This window comes from Scylla paramamosain, chromosome 9, assembly GCF_035594125.1.
Source record: "Scylla paramamosain isolate STU-SP2022 chromosome 9, ASM3559412v1, whole genome shotgun sequence".
NCBI lineage: Eukaryota > Metazoa > Arthropoda > Malacostraca > Decapoda > Portunidae > Scylla > Scylla paramamosain.
Window position 1 is genome coordinate 13365001 of NC_087159.1, and position 18749 is coordinate 13383749.

The 18749-nt window shown below is 42.9% G+C and overlaps 1 long non-coding RNA gene across 2 annotated transcripts in view; it reads right to left on the minus strand.

Moving 5' to 3' along the window:
• The window catches only part of LOC135103642 (uncharacterized), a 173428-nt gene extending 155574 nt beyond the window's left edge, over positions 1–17854 (minus strand). For both annotated transcript variants that reach the window (XR_010270143.1, XR_010270144.1), the window contains exons 1-2: positions 17724–17854; positions 15627–15763 (exon numbers count right to left, since the gene is read on the minus strand). This is a non-coding gene — a long non-coding RNA (uncharacterized LOC135103642). The remainder of the gene's footprint in view (positions 1–15626; positions 15764–17723) is intronic.
• Between the last annotated feature and the right edge of the window lie 895 nt (positions 17855–18749).

The window sequence follows — 18749 nt, forward strand, 5'->3', positions numbered from 1 at the left end:
CTTGCACTGCTCGTGAAGCAGTCGTTTTCCTGCTACTTTTTAGCTCACGCAATTTAGAGCGACGCAAGTTTGCGCCTGTGCAACCATCCTGTAAGTTTACCACGCTCTTGAACCAAACGTGGACCCTACTTCGAGCACATTAAGTTCATGTGGTTGGCGGCATGAGAAGGAGTGCAGAAGCGCGGCCCTCGCGTGACTGAGAGCCAGCTGTTTGCAGCCACACTATTACTGCGTTGATCAATTTTGGGTAATATTCAAGCAATAAAAGCACTACAAAAGAACGCTCCCAGCCGTATGCTCAGATGGAAGGCGTGTTTAACCACTAACGAACCACAGGTGGGCGTTGTGGAGTCAAGGATCCGGACTCGCATCCGGAGATGAAGATCGGGAATGGTTATGGTTCGAGTTTTTACACACACACACACACACACACACACACACACACACACACACACACACACACACACACACACACACACACATCAAAGCAGTATTCTGACCACGGATTTGCACCCCTGATTACACTGCAAAAATCGTTCTGTAAATAAGCCGCGGCGTTGCATTGCTGTGAGATCTTGCGTAACCCAAGCCTGTGTCACCTGCGGGGCCTCAGCCACAGAGAATATTAACTCCGTCAGGAAATGGGCAGCTCGCTTTCTCCCTAACCCAAGGGTACGTTCTGAATCCTCGGTGCCCCGCTGAGCGGCGTATCTAGTTACTGCTTAAGGCACCACTACATATACCTCCTAACTCCTCCCCCTACCTCACTCCCCTAACTACAACACCTCCCTTTTCGCAAACCCGCCTCCTTGCCCTAACTAGAACCTATATTGTTTCCCCCTCCTCCAGATTTTCCTCCTCCTCTTCTCTCTCCGCGCCTCATTCTTACCTTCCACTTAATGTATCTCATCCCAATCTTCCCCTTACACCGCTTCAACTCTCTCTCCTATTTTCATACTCTGCTTCTACCCCCTTCCAATTAATCCTCCCCCCTCTTTTCTCCCTCCCCTCTTCCCAACCATTCTTTTCCGCCTTTACCTTCCCACCCTTCCCTGCCCTTCAAAGTATCCTCTTACTCCTTTTACCATTTGTTTTCTTTCCCCCTAACTTAGTCTCATTATCTTTGCTCTTGCTCCTATTTCCTCTCTTCTCTGTACGTGTATCCGTTTGCTTACATTTAACTCCTCCCCCACCTCTGCCTCGTTACTCCTCCATTTTGTCCTCCACCTTGTTTCATCATCATTTTTCTGATTATTCTCCTCCTCTTGAACTTAATCTAAACCTCTTTTCTTTTTTTTTTCACCCTCCTCTTTCCTCCTCCCCGCCCCTTTCTCTCTCTCTCTCTCTCTCTCTCTCTCTCTCTCTCTCTCTCTCTCTCTCTCTACGGCTCCTTGATTCCTTGCTCCTCCCACAACTTGCCTAGCCACAAAGGTCATTGTCCTGTATCAGTGGCCGAGAGAGAGAGAGAGAGAGAGAGAGAGAGAGAGAGAGAGAGAGAGAGAGAGAGAGAGAGAGAGAGAGAGAGAGAGAGAGAGAGAGAGAGAGAAGCAGCAGACACGGTCAACACTTAGGTCAATCTGTCGTTGCATCACGGTATTAAGGAAGCTTGGAATTTCCTGTCTAGATTTTTCTTTCCTCATCGCCCTTCTCTTATTCCTCAAGAGCGCTAAAATGGGTACGACATGATAGAGGAGACAACCAAGTAGGAGGAGGAAGAGGAGGTGCAGGAACAGGAGCATGAGGAGGAGGAGGAGGAGGAGGAGGAGGAGGAGGAGGAGGAGGAGGAGGAGGAGGAGGAGGAGGAGGAGGAGGAGGAGGAGGAGGTGAGAATAAAAAGTACGAAAAATAGAAGTGGTAGAACGACTATGACGAGACAAGAATTGGAGGAGGAGGAGGAAGTGGTCGAGAAAAGGAAAAAAGAAAAATTAGGAGGAGGAGGAGGAGGAGGAGGAGGAGGAGGGAGGAGGAGGAGGAAGAGGGGGAGGAGGAGGAAGCCTTGAGGACTAATGATGAAATTGCATGAGAGAAGCGTATGTAGTGCCACGCCAAATACGAGTAGAGCGACGCAGCATATCAGTAATGCTCTGTGTCTATAGGTTGTACAGACTCGAGAGGCAAGGCATAGCAGTATTAGCAGAAGCAAGCAAGCAACAAGCAACCAGCAGACAGGCAAGCAAGCAAGCAAGCAAGCAAGCAAGCAAGCAAGCAAGCAAGCAAGCGAGCAAGCAGGCATTCGCTCCTTTAGTTGATCGGTTAGTAAGCCAGTCAAGTCAGCTTATACGGTCAGCACTGGAGAAGAGGAGGGGAGGAGGCGGGGAAGAAAGCAGTAGAAGAGGTAGAGGAGGGAGAGGAGGGAGAGGAGGAAGAGGAGGAAGAGGAGGGAGGGAGAAGAGAAAGGCACCTTCTACTCGTGGTGATGATGGACAAATGGTGTTGGTACGAGTCGTGGTGGTGACGGATATGGTCGCCCCTCAGATCTGAAGTGAAAGTATGTTTAAGACATGATGGGAAGGGTTATTTCCGTGTATGATGTAGTAGATTATTACTGCATGTGTCCACGCCCGCACACAGCCTTCGCCATACATGTAGGGAGGGGGAGAGTCACTGGTATACACGGTCACATCGGCTTTACCAATAAAATTCACAATTTGAGTGTTGTTATCCGCTCGCGCTCCGTGTGTGTGTGTGTGTGTGTGTGTGTGTGTGTGTGTGTGTGTGTGTGTGTGTGTGTGTGTGTGTGTGTGTGTGTGTGTGTGTGTGTGTATCCCACGAAAGCACATACACTTGAGTCATCGGCTGGCCGTTGTAGTACAGACGATCATATGTGGTGTTTAGGTCAGTGACTTGCCCGTATGACCAGCGGAAGAGGAGGAGGAGGAGGAGGAGGAGGAGGAGGAGGAGGAGGAGGAGGAGGAGGAGGAGGAGGAGGAGGAGGAGGAGGAGGAGGAGGAAAGAAGGAGGGTGAGAGGAACTGGGGGAAAGGCCTTGACTGTAGGAGTGGCGACAGTGAATGGTGATGAAGGAAAGAGGAGAGGGAGGGAAGAGGGAGGGTGAGAGGGACTGCGGGAAAGGTTTGACTGTAGGAGTGGAGACAGTGAATGGTGATGAAGGAAAGAGGAGGAGAAGGAGGAGGAGGAAAGAGGAAGAGTGAAAGGGACAGGGGGAAATGGCTGACTGTAGGAGTAGCGACAGTGAATGGTGATGAAAGAAAGAGAGGGAAAGACGGTATTGAGTTTGTAAATATTTGGAAGGCAGAAAGGAAAAGAGAAAGAAATAAAATGCTTTTATGGACGAGAGAAAGGAGAGCAAAAGAAAGAGAATGAGACAATGAAGTGTTTAAAATATCACGAAGGATGAGAGAGAGAGAGAGAGAGAGAGAGAGAGAGAGAGAGAGAGAGAGAGAGAGAGAGAGAGAGAGAGAGAGAGAGAGAGAGAGAGAACTAATCTTAAGGAAAAAAATGGTATGAAGGGAGAGAAGTAACGAGAGAAAAAAAAAACAGCTAGTCAAGTGCTATTAGTTAGATGGAGGAGAACGAGAGCAGGATGAGGAAGATGGGGAGTACGAAGAGTAGGAGAAAGAGGATGAGAAGGAGGAGGAAGAGTAGATGGGAGAGAAGCAAAGATGAAGGTCCCATGCGAACAGAAGCCAGTCAGTCGAGTTATCAGTCTAATTATTCAGCTGCTCTATCTCTTTCTTCTTTCTTTCTTTCCTCTTGCTTTTATATTTGCGAAGCCATTCTTTTGTCTGCTATATCTATTTCGGATGACCTCAATTTTCATAAGGAGTGCGTTCGTGGCAAAAACCTGGTGTGTGTGTGTGTGTGTGTGTGTGTGTGTGTGTGTGTGTGTGTGTGTGTGTGTGTGTGTGTGTGTGTGTGTGTGTGTGTGTGTGTGTGTGTGTGTGTGTGTGTGTGTGTGTGTATCACAACATAATCAGCTAACACATCAGCAATAAGTAACAAAGTTAATAATGGAATCTTACACCACAAAGTCAGACATGAAAATTTGCCAACGAGGAGCACAGTTCGTCATGAGTGGTGGTTTGATAAATGTACATGCTACTTCAAGGTGAGTGAACGTGATTTAGGAAAAATATATTCACTTCACATGTTCTTAAACCGTAACTTAACATTCCTCTCTCTCTCTCTCTCTCTCTCTCTCTCTCTCTCTCTCTCTCTCTCTCTCTCTCTCTCTCTCTCTCTCTCTCAGCCGGCCTTATCGAGGGCAGGAAATAACGCCTTCACCCGATGCGTGTCGCCACTTCCTTGCCTCGCCACCGGACACTTGGCTCACCTGCGCGATAAAGATCTGGGTAACTGCCGTGAAATCACTGTGTATTGAGTGGCCTCAAAATTGCGAAGACTTTTTCCTTAAGACTGTAGGAGGCGAAGGGGGACGGCTGAGCTATCTACTATATGCCTTTATTACGATGTATTTAGGACAAAGGGGAAGCGGCCTGAAAAGCCTCGGTGTAATGGCCTTTCAGGGTTGGCAGGGGAACGGGGCGTTGTAAAAAAATCTAGGCAACATTGAAGCTGGTTCAAAAGGAGGTAACAGTGCCCCGTAAGAGCAGCCTGAGGCGGGGGTAATGAAATGCCATTCACGGTGTCACTTTGGCTCATCGCCGCTGAGATTATTGCACAGCTTTCACCCCTACCGTCGTCTGGAGCAGGCGCCGGGCACACCTCACGTATAAAACACGTCTTTTATCAACAAACTTTATGTACATACTTCCTACTATTTTTACAATGCCTTCTAATTTTACACTCTAGCCGACTACGGCCTTCATCCCACGACCTCGAGAATCCAAGCAGCCATAGACGGTTATCAGGCGTCACTACCGAGACAAATAATGTGCCATTCCAATTATATACGCAAACGAAAATTGTTCATAATATCCGGGACAAAAATGCTTCAAGACGTGTTCTCAACGAGTGTCTCCTGCCCCATGTCTGTATACAAACACAAAAGCTACTGGTCTGTGTGTGTGTGTGTGTGTGTGTGTGTGTGTGTGTGTGTGTGTGTGTGTGTGTGTGTGTGTGTGTGTGTGTGTGTGTGTGTGTGTGTGTGTGTGTTTATTCAAGTAATTATCATTTCGATCTAAATTCATGTTATTCACTATTTTTGCTTTAAACTTAGGTGTTATTCACATTTCAGCGTGATACCAGCCCCCCTCGCCGAGGCGCCGTATGGATCCAACAATGCAATGAATAAATAGATGAATGCATGTACCAGTGTTAGGCCTATTTTGTATTCCGCGCTGAATCCGTGTTTTGTGGCGCGTGGTAACATTCACATTGATGAGAAGGACATGTATATGTTTACGACTGGCTGGCTGGTGTGTGTGTGTGTGTGTGTGTGTGTGTGTGTGTGTGTGTGTGTGTGTGTGTGTGTGTGTGTGTGTGTGTGTGTGTGTGTGTGTGTGTGTGTGTGTGTGTGTGTGTGTGTGTGCGGCGCGATCTCGTACATTATAGAAGTGCGAACGTGCGTGAGAGAACATGAGTGCGTGCGTGAATAAACACATGGACGTGAGTGCGTGCGTGGGTGGGTGGGATTTAGGTCTGTGTTCTCAAACGTTGCGGCGCCTCAGCTCATGTCTTCTTTTAACATTCTGTAGTAGAAGTTATTAAATTTTCCTGGGGTGTTTTCATAACTGTAGTCATAGTTTATCAAGAATTATGCGACAATGAATAAAAGAAAGCATCGTGACAACCCAACTAGTTACACATGTGTCCTTTGAAAACCGTCCTATTAACAGCCCTAATCGTTTCAGAATACGAGCCTCGGTGTTAAAGGAGACGTATATGGAGAAGGAGGAGGAGAAGGAGGAGGAGGAGGAGGAAGGAAAAGAGGAGTCAGAGGAGGAGGAAGGAAAAGCGGAGAAAGAGGAGGAGGAGCACAAAAGATAAAACAGCAGCAGCCCAGTTAGTAGTTGTGGAGATTTTTGTGAATACTATAGTTACCTACAATATAACACACGGTGTGAGAGAGAGAGAGAGAGAGAGAGAGAGAGAGAGAGAGAGAGAGAGAGAGAGAGAGAGAGAGAGAGAGAGAGAGAGAGAGAGAGGAGAGAGAGAGAGGAGGAGGAGGAGGAGGAGGAGGAGGAGGAGGAGGAGGAGGAGGAGGAGGAGGAGGAGGAGGAGGAGGAGGAGGAGGAGTTGCCGCCGTCACAGCCGCACCATAGACGCAGAGTCAGCACAGGTTGCAGCCTCTCCCCTCCCAGGAAACATAAACCCCTAGCCGGAGGAGGAACTTGCGGCCAGCGATTAAACACGCTCCACCAAGCAAGCAGACTAGCCGCCATTTTTGTGGTTCTCCCGCCCGCTGACGACGCCGTGAAGGGGGCCAGCATGATGGAGCCCTCTTTCACTAACAGAATTTCTTCCCCTTCTCCGCCTTCCTATCGGCTCCCCTACCTATATATAATCCGGCTTTTCCTTCTTCTCCTCCTCCAACTCTCCACCCTATTCTTTTCCCTCCTGCTCCTGCACCTAACCCGCCTTAGTCTGGCATGCGCCGAAACAAAAAATCCAACAGGCTATGTAGTCCGGTCGGTCGGTCGGTCGGTCGGTGAGTCCCACTACAGGACGATTTCTCCAACTAGTTCAGCGTTCCTGTTGTTCCCCTTTCCTCCTCCACTCCCTCCTTCCTCCTTTTATTTCTACTGCTTTCCATCTTCCTGCCCCGCCTCTTCTTTCTCCTCCTCCTCTTCCTCCTGTCTTCTTCCCCGGCTCTCCTCTACCCCCTCACTTCCTCTTGGTCCATCTTAATTGCTAACAGGATAGAAACCTTCGTTACCATCTTTTATTTTTACTCTTCTTAAATTGCCTTCAAGAGATGGTGTTTTTACTTCATGGATATTTTTTCCCTCCTTATATGTACGTATACGTCTTTGAGTTTCATTTTGGCTACGTTCTTTTCTATGATTACCTCGAATATGCGTCTTTCCTCCTGCAACATTCCCCTATTCATAATTTATAGGTATGTATTTTCCTGAAAACCGTGGACGCGGTGCCCCTCTCCCCTCCCTTTTCTCATTTCCTATTCCATCAAGTTAGAGCCTTCAAGCTTTGTCATCATCCATGAATATCTTGCTGCCACTCAGTTTTTCCCTTTATTACTCATGATTACAACCCTCATTATGGTCTGCTCCTTTTATTTTCTTGGAATATTCACCTACTCGTTTTGCTTCCAACAAGAACCCTTTGATTACATAATACTCTCTCTCTCTCTCTCTCTCTCTCTCTCTCTCTCTCTCTCTCTCTCTCTCTCTCTCTCTCTCTCTCTCTCTCTCTCTCTCTTCTATATATTTATTTATCTTTACGTGTCTATCTATCTATTTATCTATCTATCTATCTATCTATCTATCTACCGCTCCCTCTCCTTCTCTCATAATCATCACCGCCACCATCCTCCTCATCCTCATCCTCTCTTCATTCCTCTATTTATGGCCTTCATTAGGGAACAACACACCAGGTCACAGGCCTGGCGTGTACCCGAACCTGAAGCACCGTCAGGAAGAAGAGAGGGGAGGAAGGAGGGAGGGAGAGAGGGAGGGAGGGAGGGTCGTGGGCAGGGCAGGTCGGGTTAGGAGGAGGAGGAGGAAGAAAACCTGAAGGAGGAGGAAGGGTGGGTAAGGAAGGGGGGACGTCGTAAAGAGGAGGAGGTTAGGGCGGCCCGGAGATGGGGAACGAACAACTTTTTGCCGACTGCTAAATTCATTACTGATTCAAAACAAACCCGACACAGAGCTCCCTGTCTTGAGGTGCATCCGCGGACATTCCTGAGGCCGCGGCAGGAGCAGATAACTGTGTGTCCGTAAGGTAACTACAACAAGGTGGGAGGGTTGGTGGTGGTGGTGGTGGTGGTGGTGGTGGTGGTGGTGGTGGTAGAGGTGGTGGAGGTGGTGGTAATCGTAGTGTTCTTGTTGCTCTAGGGAAAACAATAACTGTTGTTGATCGCTATTGTTACAGTAATAATACTGGTGTGCGCGGTGAAGAATGGGGACGGTGGTGGATATGGAGTGATGGTGGATACAGTAACAAGTGGCAATGATGGTGCTGCACGTGCCTGCCTGCCTGCCTGTCGCCGCCGCCGCCGCCGCCGCCACCGCCGCCAGCTAGCGTATAACCCCAGCTAGTTGAACAGCGTAGAGTGCGATGAAAGTCCGAACAAGCTTGAAAATTGGGTCCCTGCAAGGCGCGGCCAGTTTTTGCATACGCGCGGGACGATTTTCTACCGCCGAATATTCCACGCAGATTTAGAGTTATTTTTCGCGAGCATTATCAGGACGCTCACCACCACCACCACCACCACCACCACCACCACCACCACCACCACTACCACCATCACCACCACCACAAACACTTCATCCTTCCTCACCTTTTGGCTATATACATTTCAATTTATTTCCCAAGTTAGATTTTCTCTGTATTTCTTAACAGCAAAATATCATATGTACTTTACTTCCGGCGTTCCCTTGCAACTATTTGGTGTCGGTGTATCCCCGTTGGTTGGTTAAGTAAGTACACTTTTTATGGATTGTTGAAGCTTGTGAATGCACCAATTTGCATATGTAAATACGGTTATGCTGTAGCATTTTGTTCATGAATGTTTTTATGAGTGTGAGCTTTTTATTTATCTTTGTATTGCGGCAGAGTGTAAGGGTTTACATAGCTCACGATTTCAGTCTCAGTTTCAGTTCTGAGCGCTTGTATATTTTCAATCTTTCCTCGAATGGGACTATTGTAACATCCGTAAGGAGGATAATGCATAATCATCTTGAAATTTGCTTTTGTCAACGTCACCATCAATAGATTCTTCCCATATTGCTCTTCTTTTTTCTTTTCGGAGACTCTTCTTTGTTCTTCTTGAGACATCTCTTTGTTCCCCCCGCCACCCTCTGTTCCTTGGGCTGTTGTTGCTCGTAGCCCCGATTTTATGGTCCCTTCCAGCACTGCGTCACTCCCGCTCCCTCATCAACCTCAATAACCCGCTCGTACCCTGCCTGCAACACCTGCCGCGCCGTCAGCCTGCCGCCTCATGTTCCCCCGCGCACTCCCACGCCCACGGCCCCAGGTATGCTACTTGCCGAGGGCCTCTATCGACCATAGTTACTCCTCGACTTGAAAGCGGTTAAAAAAAAAAAAAGAAAAAGAAAAGAAAAGAAAAAGAAGTCAGGAACGATTATTTTATCTCACAGTTTTCCCCCCTGCCACTGCATCGATCCTGACCTCTCAAAGGCTCTCGTCACCCAGCCATGAGACACGGCCCGGCAGACACCCTCAGCAGTCCCCATCCCCCGCCCAAAAGAATGAAAAATTGGATCCGCGCAAACCTACCCCCAGAAATCACACGGCCATATATAACCAACCAGAAAGCGCATTTCCAACGAATGTTTCTTCGCTTCCCACACCACCCCATAAAATACACACACCTTAACACAGCTTCTCCTTTCCGCCCCTCACCAGACCACTATTCCTCAACATCATTCCCTCCCCCAAGGAAACCACCACACACCTCGCTTCACTGCGCCTAGCACTCACTCACCACACGGACCACCCCGACACGCTCTCACCATACATCATCCTCGACCAAGGTGTACAATCATGCTGGTCCGGTTTTCGTCTTCTACCTTCGATTACGGACCTTCTATAATGCTCCCCACTCCCCCGTCATTCTAACAAACCTTCTATAATGCTCCCCACTCCCCGTCATTCTATCACATACACCTTGCAAACCTAAGTTTTTTGCCTTAAACCATAACATCAAGGTTGCTTACTTTAAACATCTGGTCTGCCTTAGCTCCGGAATGCACTGTGTGTGTTCCTATTCGCGGTCGTCACGCTGAGCTTCGTGGTGGAGGTAAACATGAAAGCAAAAATGTGTGCCTGTCTGTCTACACGAGTCTGTCTGTCTGGTATTTCTTCACGCCTCTTTTTAGTTTGTAACAATAAGATAAACAATTTCGAAGCTAACTATGCAAATATAAGAAATAACATCATTTGGTACGGTGTCTTCTATTTCATTCTCTCGCTTAACAAGGACACATCCAATAACTGTAAAACAGTGACTGGCGTGATCTCATCTAACCTGAAGATAATATGACCAGCAGCAAAACATCGGCCAACGACCCCAAGAATCAGCATCACCTTACTGGAGATCCAATACTATACGGCGCGGGGCAATACAATACAAGGGAGTGGGAGACAAGGATGGATTTTGCTATTTCTTAAAGGACGACGCAAAAATAGGATAGCGCATCAGGCAACTCTCGTCTCCACACCTGTACCATTCCGCCCTCGCCACACCCACACTGCACCTCTTTATGTGTATAGGTGAGCGAGCTTCGTGGGTGGATGAAATGGCTCGCACTGGGAAGCGGGATCCGCCTACACACACACACACACACACACACACACACACACACACACACACACACACACACACACACACACACACACACACACACACACACACACACACGGGGGGGGGAGAGAGAGAGAGAGAGAGAGAGAGAGAGAGAGAGAGAGAGAGAGAGAGAGAGAGAGAGAGAGAGAGAGAGAGAGAGAGAGAGAGAGAGAGAGAGGGGGTTTCCCTATCGTCTTTCTTTTTTCTTTTTATATGCATGTCAAGGAGACTGGCCATGGGTACAAAATAAATTGTGAAAAAAAGCCCGTTCACAATGCCGCACCTAAAAAGAAGCGCGCGCGCGCGCGCGCGCGTGTGTGTGTGTGTGTGTGTGTGTGTGTGTGTGTGTGTGTGTGTGTGTGTGTGTGTGTGTGTGTGTGTGTGTGTGTGTGTGTGTGTGTGTGTGTGTGTGTGTGAATAATGGAAGTGATGAGGAAAGGTAAAGGAAACGAAGGGCCAAACGAAATAAATAGGACATGAAGAGGGTAAAGAGGAAAGTAGGCACATTTACAATCAGTCCTACACACACACACACACACACACACACACACACACACACACACACACACACACACACACACACACACACACACACACTTGTAACCAGGACAGGGATGAAAATAAAGTTGGTATCATAAATATTTACCATAAAAATAAAAGATTAATGCAATCAAAGTAAATCATGACTAGGTCAAAGCAAGTACAAGATTCAACAAACCCGAGTATTGGGCGTGTGTAAATAACATCCGGTGATGTGATGACATTAGAACATCCCTAGCCATGAGCATCACCAGTAGCACCAGCAGTAACAGCGTCAGTCCCCATCTCCCCCACCACACACAGCACTCCTCATCCTTGTATTAGTGTCATGGCGGCGAGTCGAGTCCTGCAATAGTGACTTCTCACAACAATAAAGGCGGTAATTCCCAGCACCACCCAAGCTGCCGCCTAAATACGTAGGTACTCGTTACTATTAGGCTTGACAGTTAAGAATTGCATGGAGGAGCTACGCGTGCTCCGCCCCGAGGCCTTATCCTGCCCTGTCTGTTTCACTGTAGTTCTGCGCAATGCCTTATTTCAACCAACTGCGGCAGAGTTCAGTGGCCCTTCGTACCCGACTCCCGGTGGCCCGGAAGAGGGTGGAGTGAGGCTGGCTTTAGGGGAATAGTAAGACGGGTGCAAGTGTATAAAAGATATTGCCTTTGTTTTCAAGGCGGACTTTTTTTCTAATACCTCACACGTTCCGAGTTCACTCAGGCAGCGAAGCTGTAACAGCACATTAACAATAAAAATAAATAAATAAATAAATAAATAAATAAATAAATAGATAAATAAATAAATAAATAAATAAATAAAATTATATATATATATATATATATATATATATATATATATATATATATATATATATATATATATATATATATATATATATATATATATATATATATATATATATATATATATATATATATATATATATATATATATATATATATATATATATATATATATATATATATATATATATATATATATATATATATGTGTGTGTGTGTGTGTGTGTGTGTGTGTGTGTGTTATCCTTCAACCTCAAATCTGAAATCAAGTGCGCTTCCTGGTGGGTTAATTAATAGATACTACCACACACACACACACGGGTTCGAATCCCGGGCACGGCGAGAAAAATGGGCGAGCCTCTTGTGTAGCCACTGTTCACCTTGCAGCCAGTAGGTATGGGATGTAACCCGAGGGATTGTGGCCTCGCTGTCCCGGTGTGTGGTGTGTGAGTGATCTCAATGTGGCGGTTTGCCACACTCAGTCTTACTCAAAGATCGGTCACTTTGAGTTCTGAGCTCTTTCCGTAGCTTAGCGGCTGGCTGAGTGACCAGCAGACGACCGTAGGTGAATGTCACACACACACACACACACACACACACACACACACACACACACACACACACACACACACACACACACACACCGAGCAAGCAGCGACTTCATTGAACAGACAAGTATTACGCTGTCTATACGATAAAACGTCGTTTTCTATGAATTAGTATTCAAAGAAAATTGGCATTTTATCATATACTACACTGTTTAGTATGATTTTTCACTTTTTTTTTTTTTAATATTACGTTCACATAGAGCAATATCGACTGAATTACCATTTAAAGTCATAAATATAGTACCATAAGTTGGGAATACACCATGAGAAGAGAAAAAAAAAAAAACATGAATGGAAGCAAACCTTACTTTTAACAAGTGACAGCTGGTTAGACACGTGAATGGCAGAACACATCTGAGACATTTTGTGTGGTCCAGTACATTAGAAGAAGGGTTTTTTTTTTTTTTTTTTTTTGTTGTGTGTGTGTGTGTGTGTGTGTGTGTGTGTGTGTGTGTGTGTGTGTGTGTGTGTGTGTGTGTGTGTGTAAGAGGGACACCGGCCTAAGGCAACAAAAAAAAAAAAGTTCAGCCAAAAGAATTATTCAAAACTGGAGGAGTCTTGACGCCTCTCTCTCTTGAAAGAGTTTAAGCCATAGGAAGTGGGAAATACAGAAGCAGGCAGGTAGTTCCAGAGTTTACCGGAAGAGGGATGAGAGACTGAGAATACTGGTTAATTCTTGAAATAGATGTGGACAGAATAGGTGATAAAAAGTAGAAAGTTTTGTGCATTGAAGCCACGGGAGGAGAGGAAGCATACAGTTAGCAGGATCAGAAGACCAGTTAGCATGAAAATATTGGTAAGAGATAACAAGATATGCAAAAGGCAAAGAAAGAAAGACTGAAAAGTTAAAGAGAGAAGTAGATAAGATGAAATTCTTTTGATTCCACCCTGTTAAAGAAGGGAGTATGAACAGAACCCCCATACATGTGAAGTGAACTCTATACATGGATGGATAAGGCTCCTGTACAACATTAGCAGCTGAGGGGATGAGAAAAACTGGCAGAGACAGATCAGAACACCAAACTTCACAGAAGCTGTTTTAGCAAGAGACGCGATGTGAGGTTTTTACGTTAAATTATTAGTGAAAGACAAACTGAAGATGTTCAGTGTAGAAGAGGGGGAGGGGGACAACTGAGTGTCATCAAAGAAGAGGAGATAGCTATCTGCAAGATTGTGTCAAGCTGATAGATGGAGGAGTTGAGTTTTTGAGGCAGTGAACAACACTAAGTTTGGTCTGGCCCAATCAGATATTTTAGAAAGATTAGAAGTCAAGCATTCTTTGGCTTCCCTGCATGAATTGTTCAATTCCTGAAGCACTGAACATCTACAAAATGATAAGGAAAAGAACAGAGTAGTATCATCAGCTCAGGAGTAGACAGGGCAATAAGTTTAGCTTTGTTCACTGATGAATAATAGAAAGAAACCAGGAGACAGGACAAAACCCTAAAGAACATCACTGTCAATAGACTTAGGAGACAGTGACAGTCTACCACAGCAACAATAGAATGGTCAGAAAGGAAACTTGAAATAAGTTACAGAAAGGGAAGAGACTAATGATGTGCTCTACTTTGGAAGTTACATATTAAAAATTATTTTTATAATTAGGGAGCTGGGTGAGAGATATACAGCACAGACAAATTTTGTTTGTGACTGTTGAAGATTTTAGAATATTCAAGAGTGTGGTAACAAGAACAAGTTAAGTCATCATGCACATAGACACAACATCCAGCTTTGGATTGAAAATGAGGACTGAGAAAGTAGAAGGGAACAGAAAAGAGGTTACTGTCAGTTGCTTCAGGGACCTGTGTTTCAGTGAGGAAAAGATGAAGTTAGTAGAGGAGAGGTGACGTTCCACAGATTGAAAGTTAGATCTAAGGTCATGAATGTTGCATAAGTTTATGAAGAAAAAATTGAGTCAAGACACTTAGGGTAAATACCGAAAAGCATTCTAACTTGGGGACATTTATGGCCCCCTCCCCAGACAAGGACTCTGAGGCTGGTACAGTCACCATATTAAGAATTTTAAATTTTGAGTGAAGAGTGTGCATATGTTAGGTACATGTGGTATTGTATGAAGGAAGAGATTTGTCTTTAGAGGGCAGGCTGTGACTGACCCCTTGTGTTGTGAAACACAAAGGAAAATGTTCAGGGAACTTAAAGCAAGGTCACAGACAAGTTTACACCATCCCATCGTCCAGTGCTTGTGTCTTACAGTTTTGATAATTGAAAATACTTCTCAGGTCACTTCCACTGAAGTAAGATCTGAAGAGAATATTTTAGTCTTTTGTAATGACTTCAATTTAATTACAGATTTCAATGTTGTGTATCCATTTCATACTAACATCTTTGTTTTTATGCTTCACTTTTCAAGAATTCCTGTACATATACTCCTATATGCCTGCTCCTGAGTCTCTCAATTCCCTCAATGACATTCAACATTTGAAAGCCCTTAATCTCAGAAAATTACAAATAAAAGTTAATCTATCCCATGAGAGCAGACAGAGTAGTATCACTATATAAACATCGTAAGATATAATTTTATGAGTGGACCACAACATTCTACAAATTCAGGAGTATTGTTTTTTATTACCTTTATAGATACCGAGAAACTTATTTCTTTTAAGTTTTTGTCACACATTAATAGTTTCCGTGATATAGGGAATTTCTGTTAGGTGATGCACATAGGTTAGGGTAAGTCAGATTAGGTTAGGTTAGGTTAGGTTAGGTTAGGTCAGGTTTGGTTAGGTCAGGTCAGATTAGGTTAGATCAAGTTAGATTAGGTCAGGTTATGTTAGGATTAGTTAGGTAGATTTAGTTAGGTTAGGCTTAGTTAGGGTAGATTTAGTTAGGTTAGGTTAGGATTGCCTTCCTAACCTTCCTAAGCTATCATCTTCATTCAAGTACCCTAAAATTTTTGTGTTCCCTGCCCATAAATCCCACTTCCTGACGAGTCCTCAAGATCATATGGGGATGAGGGGAGAAGAGGTAAAATTAAGAATTTCTGATGTTTTTATGCTCAAATTCATTTATAATAATAAAAAAAACAATAATGAATATCATAGTTTTGTACTCAAAATACAGTCTGTTCCTATTGTAAAAATTTAACCATCATAATGCCTCTCCAAGGTATAAATCTTTGACATGAGCCCCACATTTTACATGAAATTCATAATTATTCAAACTAACACAAAGACCACACATGGACTAACACATGGAGACCACCATTTAGCAAGAATCATATCCAAATAATGAGGAACATATCACCTACCTTTTTTTCTATTAATTACACAATGAAGTTGTTTAGCATGGTGACTGGCAGTGATAGGAATGGTTCTAGGGGAGCCTCATTGGTCCAATGGTAGTGGAGCTCCCAGGCTTTTTGTCAAACTTTGCTTCCATCAGTGGCTGTAAGAAGGCTTAACTTAATTCCTTTATTTTCCTCACCTATTAAAGAAAACATTGCCATTGTATGAAATGTATAGTTGGTCATATATAGCTATGCCACTGTGAACAGTATTATGGCTGGTCATATATAACTATTCTGAGGTTAGTAACAAAAGAAACATCCAGCAAAAATTATCAACTTAAAGTCAGTTCCTTTAATCAAAGGCAACTCATGAAAACCAATAAAAAGGTTTCTGACACACCAGAAAAATTTTTCAATCTGTGAAACCTCTGAAAGTCATCACAAAACCCACCACCACATTAATATTTCTATTTTAAGGAAGACCATCTGCAGCCTAGTTATGATTATTGCTCCAAGCCTCCCCCTCCATGCAGTAAACATCCATTCATACTACTCGTCACAGGATTCACACAAACTTCTGAGATATGCTATAATTTCAGACCACTGGAAAAGAGCTAGTTATTATTTTTCTTCGTGTTTTTTTTTTTTTCTTTTTTAAGAGAAGAAACATATGATGAGGTTTACAGCTTTTTGTATTTTGCTTTCCTGTGATGGAGAGGGCCACATATGATGCAATATGTCAAATAAACTCTGTCAATGTGAATACGTCTGATAAGGGTTATTTCAAGGTTGCCATATTTCACTAACCACTTCATGACTGCTAAGTTCTCTAACCCAATGGTATAGTAATAAGCCTGAAAAATTTGCCCCGAAAATCCTTGGATATTACAAATATAAGCTCAAATTTAAAGAGAAGTAGGTGAAATCCTTTAATTTTGGTAGCCCTCGTCTTAACTAATACCTATGTTCAAAAGAGGTAGGCGAGACTCGCATGTGGATGAATGGTGCAGCTCACTTCCGGGTACTAAACTCCATGGAGTTTCTTGATCAGTATTACAACGTAGATCTTTATGGAAGACCGCATTAAGGTAATGGAAATATTGAACATGGCACCAGATGATGGATGAAAGGTATCCACACTGCCAAGTATGGCTGTTATCATTCATTTATTGTTAAATGGATCAATGCAGAACACAAAGCACTGTATGACTGTACTGTTGCACCACTAACACAGCAACTGTGTCAACATAGCTTATTAAGAGTTGGTCTTGCTGAGGAGCAGCACATGGGCGGCGAATGTCGCTCAACAAAGCATGAAAATCTAACGTGTCATTTGATGTGTTATGTAAAGATCTGTTTGACTAAAACCTTTATTGTGGAAATGTACTGTGCACCACAAGAGAATAAGTCACAACAAGCAGCTGCCACCGACACCAGCTAGCAGGCGCGGCGGCTACGCCACAACACAGCTCGACACACATTTAAATATTAAATTTTGAAAATAGAAAAATACTGTGCACAATTTTTTTTTTTTTTTTTTTTGAGAGGAGGGAAGGGTTATTGGAATAACCTTAACAGAGTAAGTTTTTTAGACTATTTCTGGACAATTTTTTTTTTTTTTTTTTTCCAAATCGATCTTGACAATATAATCCGCTGCGAAGTTGAACCAAATGACTAAACCAAACCTAACCTAGTTTATCGAATCCCTCGAATAAAAACGGTAATGTAATTTTGATATTTCATTTCAATATATTCAATTATTTTTCCTTCTTTTGCCTCAGAATGACTTACATGAAGACTGCGCAGCAAGTGCCACAACCCGCGAGCCTCTGAAGAGATAATTAGGCATGCGATTGTTTACCACTAATCTCCCTAATAACTATCAGTCCCTTTAAAGATGGTGAAACACAACTCTACCTTGCCACAGGCGCTACTCCACACCTGGAGGTAGACCTGCTGGAGGAACAAAGATGGAGGAATAGGACGCGAGGCCGAGATCATGACTATCAGCCAAGTGCTAACCATTACTGTTCACCTCACAGTGCACCCAAGGTGCTGCAGTGCCTCATAAGGCCATCACTTACAGTAATTACCTGACATGTACGCTACAATACTTACCACGCAGCTAGTGCCTCGCCTTAAAGATGACCCCATTAAGGAGTAGTGAAAGGCACACACATAACCTTCCTTTTTCGATGGACGACTGACGAGTTCTGACGTGACGTCAGGATTCATCTCGTGTATCGCCAAACCACCCGATTGTATTCTTTTTTCTTTTTCAAATTTATTCAACTTACACTTATATATATATATATATATATATATATATATATATATATATATATATATATATATATATATATATATATATATATATATATATATATATATATATATATATATATATATATATATATGCGAACATTAGTCTTTTTCTTCTTTTCTGCATTTCTATTGTATTACTTTTTATATTTAAAGTTAAGATTAATAAACAAGGAATTGGTATTATTCACTTACTTTGTGAATAAATTTATGGACAAAATACTGCAATATAGCTGGTCAAATTCCTTAATACTCTTTCTTATCTCATACGATTATATATATATATATATATATATATATATATATATATATATATATATATATATATATATATATATATATATATATATATATATATATATATATATATATATATATATATATATATATATATATATATATATATGTGTGTGTGTGTGTGTGTGTGTGTGTGTAATACGTACTGGGACAGTATATGTCTTTCCCATACGATTATATATATATATATATATATATATATATATATATATATATATATATATATATATATATATATATATATATATATATATATATATATATATATATATATATATATATATATATATATATATATATATATATATATATATATATATATATATATATATATATATATATATATATATATATATATATATATATATATATATATATATATATATATATATATATATATATGTGTGTGTGTGTGTGTGTGTTTGTGTGTGTACAGCGACAGTATATATTACTCTATGTAATTACGGAACATGCAACCAGAATGCCACAAGGATATAACATTTAGCAGTGTATGCCACTTGTATG